We start from the raw sequence: 5,999 nt of genomic DNA on the forward strand, positions 1-5,999 counted from the left end.
ACAAAGCGAATTGAATCGGGGGAGAAGAAAATTGAAGCGAATGACAAAAAAGTGGAAACATATAACTCCTGAGTTGATCAAATTTCGGGGGCACCACCAATTTTGAAGGGTTTGGATTCAAAGAAGTTCGTACAAAAGCCCTCCCCCCGAGCCCGGCTCCTAAGCCCATTCCAAAGAAATTTCGCATGCCAGAAATTCTCAAGTATAATGGAACTACCGACCCCAACGAGTATGTCACTTCTTACACATGCGCAATAAAAGGGAACGATCTAAAGGACGATGAGATTGGGTTCGTATTGCTGAAGAATTTCGGAGAAACTTTATCAAAGGGGGCGATGATATGGTACCATAATTTGCCACCTAACTCCATTGATTCTTTTGCCTCGTTGATTCCTTCGTCGAAGCACATGCCGGAGCGATAAAGGTCGAGACTAGAAAGTCTGACCTCTTCAAAGTAAAACAGAAAGACAACGGGATGCTCAGAGAGTTCGTATCTCGGTTCCAAATGGAGCGTATGGATATGCCCCCGGTCACCGACGATTGGGCCGTTCAGGTTTTCACTCAAGGCCTAAACGTACGAAGTTTGGTAGCCTCACAACAGTTAAAGCAAAACTTGATCTAATATCCAGCTGTAACCTGGGCCGATGTGCACAATCGGTACCAGTCAAAGATTAGGGTCGAGGATGACTAGTTGGGGGCTCCTTCCGGGTCCGTTTATCCAAATAGGACCATCGATAGAGTAAAAAGGGATATTGACCGAGAACCACGGTCAAACAGAGATTGATATAAGCCATACGGTAGAGATCGAAGAAACAACGGGCCTGGACGCAACCCCGTTCGAATTGATAGAAGAAATAATCGAGGACAGAGCTCTCAAGGGCTCATGAATAAGAGCGGTTTCGACAGATATGTCGAACCCAAAGAAGCACCACGACTATCAGAATACAACTTCAACATTGATGCATCACCTATTGTATCGGCCATTGGACGCATCAAAGACACCATATGGCCCCGACCTCTGCAGACTGATCTGTCCCATAAATCCTAATCAAATGTGCAAATATCATGAAACCCATGATCATAGAACAGAAGATTGCAAACAGCTGAGGGAGGAGGTAGCCCGTTTGTTCAACGAAGGGCATCTTCGAGAATTCTTAAGCGATCGGGCTAAAAACCACTTCAAGAACAGAGATTCAAACAGACAGAATGAGCAAGAAGAGCCACACCACGTGATCCATATGATTGTTGGAGGGGTCGATATTCCTCAGGGGCCTGTATTCAAACTCACTAAGGTGTCAATCACGAGGGAAAAGCGGACTCGAGACTACGTACCGGAAGGGACCTTGTCTTTCAATGATGAGGATGCAGAGGGGATCTTACAACCTCACAACGACGCACTGGTAATATATGTCCTTATGAATAAAATTCAAGTTAAACGTGTTTTGGTTGATCCAGGTAGCTCGGGCAATATTATTCGATCGAGAGTCGTAGAACAACTCGGCCTACAAGATCAAATTGTGCCCGTAGCCCGAGTACTTAACGGCTTCAACATGGCAAGTGAAACCACCAAAGGTGAAATTACTTTGCCAGTGAACGTGGTCGGGACCATTCAAGAAACAAAGTTCCATATGATCGAGGGTGACATGAGGTACAACGCCCTGCTCGGAAGGCCGTGGATCCATAACATGAGGGCAGTACCCTCGACCCTTCACCAAGTTCTATAGTTCCCGACATCGGAGGGAGTCAAAATAACGTACGGGGAACAACCCGCCGCCAAGGAGATATCTGCAGTCGATGAAGTGATATCGGTATCGATACTCTCATCAATAAAGGGATCCGATTCAAAGGGAAAGCAGGAGGCCAAATAGCAACCACAGACACCGACCTCGACCTAATTACAGAATCAAGGGATCGACGAGGATGACGACTACTGGATCCCTCGATCCTTCATAATCCCCGATGACTCTGATGCCACTAAGTCGACAGTCGAAGAGCTGGAACAAGTCACACTGGCCAAGCATCAGCCCGAACGAAAGGTATACCTGGCACGGGGCTAACCCAGAGCTCAGGAAAAAAACTTATTCATTTCCTTAAAGCTAACATGTATTGCTTTTCTTGGTCCCACCTCGATATGACAGGGATCCCACCAGAAATTACCACTCACAAACTGAGCCTGGACCCTAAATTCTGCCCGGCGAAGCAAAAAAAGAAGGCCCCAGTCCGAGGTCAAACATGCCTTCATCAAGGACGAGATAACCAAACTTCTCAAAATAGGATCCATTCGGGAAGTAAAGTATCCCGAATGGTTAACAAACGTAGTGGTAGTCCCTAAGAAGGGAAACAAACTTAGAATGTGTGTAGATTATAAAGACTCAAATAAAGCATGCCCCAAGGATTCTTTTCCTTTGCCTAATATCGATCGTATGATCGATGCCACGACCGGCCATGAGACGCTCAGTTTTTTCGATGCCTACTCCGGGTACAACCAGATACAGATAAACCCGGAGGATCAGGAAAAGACCTCGTTTATCACTAAGTACGGTACCTACTGTTATAATGTAATACCATTCGGTCTAAAAAATGTTGGTGTAACTTATCAACGCCTAGTAAACCGAATATTCAAAAAACAAATAGGAAAATCAATGAAAGTTTATATTGATGACACGTTAGTTAAGTCCATGCGAGCAGAGGACCATTTAAAGAATTTGCAGGAGAATTTAGATATACTGAGGAAGTACAATATGAAGCTCAACCCCAAAAAGTGTGCATTCGGGGTTGGCTCGGGCAAGTTTTTTAGTTTCATGGTGTCCAATCGGGGAATCGAGATCAACCCCGATAAAATCTAAGCTATCGAGGATATCACGGTAGTGGATAATGTAAAGGCCGTGCAGAGGCCGACGGGACGGATAGCTGCCCTAGGATGATTCATTTCGAGAGCTTCAGATAGGAGCCACCGATTCTTCTCGTTGCTTAAGAAGAAGAGCAATTTTGCATGGACTCCGGAATGATAGGAGGCCTTGGAGGAACTAAAGTGGTATTTATCGAGCCCGACGCTGCTTCACACCCCGAAAGTGGACGAACAACTTTACCTGTACTTGGTAGTCTCGGAGATAGCGGTAAGTGGAGTCCTGGTCCGAGAAGAACAAGGTATGCAATTCCCTATCTATTATGTTAGTCGGACCTTAGGTTCGGCCGAAACTAGATATCCACACTTAGAAAAATTAGCGCTTGCTTTAATAAGCGCCTCAAGGAAACTTAAACTATATTTCCAATGTCATCTAATATGTGTTGTAACAACTTATCCTCTTCAAAATATTTTGCACAAACCCGAGCTTTCGGGTCGATTGGCTAAATGGGTTGTAGAAATCAGTGGGTACGATATTGAGTATCGACCCTGAACCGCCATCAAGTATCAAATCTTGGCGGACTTCATTGCTGAATTTACGCCAGCCCTCATACCCGAGGTTGAAAAAGAACTACTAATAAAATTGGGTACATCTTCGGGAGTCTGGACCCTCTTTACGGACGATGCTTCGAACACGAAGAGGTCTGGATTAGGCATCATACTAAATTCATCCACATGTAATGTAGTTAGACAGTCTATCAGAACTACAAAATTGACTAACAATGAGGCCAAGTATGAGGCCATGATTGCAGGTCTCGAACTAGCTAGAAGCTTGGGGGCGGAGGTCATAGAGGCTATATGTGATTCCCTCCTCGTGGTAAACCAAGTAAACGGGACTTTTGAAGTCCGAGAAGATCGAATGCAGAGGTACTTGGATAAACTATAGGTGACTCTACATCAGTTTAGGGAATGGACATTACAACATGTACCTCGAGAACAGAACAACGAGGCCGACGCTCTTGCAGACTTAGGTTCATCAGTCGAAGATGACGAAGTCAACTCGGGGATTGTCGTACAACTCATGAGATCGGTAATCGAAGAAGGTCACGCCGAGATAAACTCCACAAGTTTAACCTGGTATTGGAAAAATAAGTACATAGAGTACTTAAAGAACGGGAAGCTTCCATCAGATCCAAAGAAGTCGAGAGCTCTGCGCACAAAGGCAGCATGGTTCACTTTGTCCGAAGACGGAACGCTATTTAGAAAGACGTTCGATGGACCGTTGGCAATATGTTTGGAACCGGGAGATACCGACTACATCCTACGGGAAGTTCACGAGGGCAGTTGTGGAAATTATTCCGATGCTGAATCGCTGGTCCACAAAGTAATCAGAGCAGGGTATTATTGGACCAATATGTGAAAGGATGCAAGGGAGTTTATTCGAAAATGCGACAAATGCCAAAGTCATGCGTCCATGATTCATCAACCCGGGGAACTACTCCACTCGGTCCTGTCCCCATGGCCCTTCATGAAATGGGGAATGGATATCGTTGGCCCTCTCCCGTCAGCCCCGGGTAAAGTTAAATTTATTTTGTTTATGACTGATTATTTCTCTAAATGGGTTGAAGCACATGCTTTCGAGAAAGTCAGAGAAAAGGAAGTCATAGAATTCATTTGGGACCACATCATATGTCGATTCGGGATGCCCTCCGAAATTGTATGTGATAATGAAAAATAATTCATCGGCAGCAAAGTAACTAAATTTCTCGAGGATCACAAGATCAAAAAGATCCTATCAACACCTTATCATCCCAGCGGGAACGGACAAGCCGAATCGGCCAACAAAACCATCATCCAAAATCTTAAGAAGAGATTGAACGACACCAAAGGAAAATGGAGAGAAATACTACCCGAGGTTCTATGGGCATATCACACAACATCGAAATCCAACACCGGAGCAACACCGTTCTCGTCAGTTTATGGCACCTAAGCTCTGCTCCCGGTCGAGGTCGGAGAACCTAGCATCAGGTTTCGATATGCAACAGAGGAGTCGAATAACGAGACCATGAATACGAGCCTAGAATTGTTGGAAGAAAGAAGCGAAGCCACTCTCGTCCGATTGGCTGCTCAAAAATAACGGATCGAAAGGTACTACAATCGATGAGCCAATCTTTGACATTTTAACATCGGGGACTTGGTGCTAAGAAAAGTTACCCTCAACACCCAAAATCCGAATGAAGGAAAACTGGGTACGAACTGGGAAGGACCGTACCAGGTTTTCGAAATCATCGAAAAATGATCCTACAAGCTCGACGCGATGAATGGCGAACAATTGTCGAGCAATTAGAACGTATCGCACATAAAAAGATACTACTGCTAAGGTATGGCCCCTTCCATTTTCATTTATATTTTAAACTAACCCTTACAGGTGTTCGACCATAAACAATCATGGATTCTTTGACACGAAGCCTTTAGGTCTGAAAGCACGCGTTGTATTCTTTTTCCCTTAGACCGGTTTTGTCCCAAATGAGTTTTCCGGCGAGGTTTTTAATGAGTCAACCTTTGATCGTGCTAACTTATAACAATTCAACAGTATCCTAGGTTTCTTTACAATCTACCTCGAATACGGGGGGCATTGCCCTCGAATGTCAACTTTGATGCGAAGAATTTACTTCATGGCAGCAGGGTCTCGATAGGAAAAAAATGTAAGGACTAAACGGTCAAACGAAATGTGCCCGCGTAGTTTGCTCGAGCCTTGGCACAGAACATGTACGTATGTATAATCATTTATAAAGAGAAGTATTTTTCTTTGCCGATATCTCATGCCTTAGAAATCTTTTTCTACTTTACAATTTCATACTCTCGATCTATTATGTAAAACAGGCTTAAGGGCCGACCATAACCAGAGTTTGAATAATTACCCCCACGATCGGGGACTACCGTCCGAAAAATAAACGAGATTGAATCATTAAAACTCTGAGATCATAAGACCTTTTAGGCAACCCTCGATATTTATAGGCCACGACCACCCACTCACTTCGGGCAAGCTCGAAGTAAAATGGGAAAATAAGCCTAAGAGGCAAATCCCGAACTAAAAAGGCTTCGACCTAATTAACACGGTTTGGAGACGTCCGAATTCCGTAACAAAATAGGC

This window comes from Nicotiana tabacum, chromosome 9, assembly GCF_000715075.1.
Source record: "Nicotiana tabacum cultivar K326 chromosome 9, ASM71507v2, whole genome shotgun sequence".
Classification (NCBI taxonomy): Eukaryota; Viridiplantae; Streptophyta; class Magnoliopsida; order Solanales; family Solanaceae; genus Nicotiana; species Nicotiana tabacum.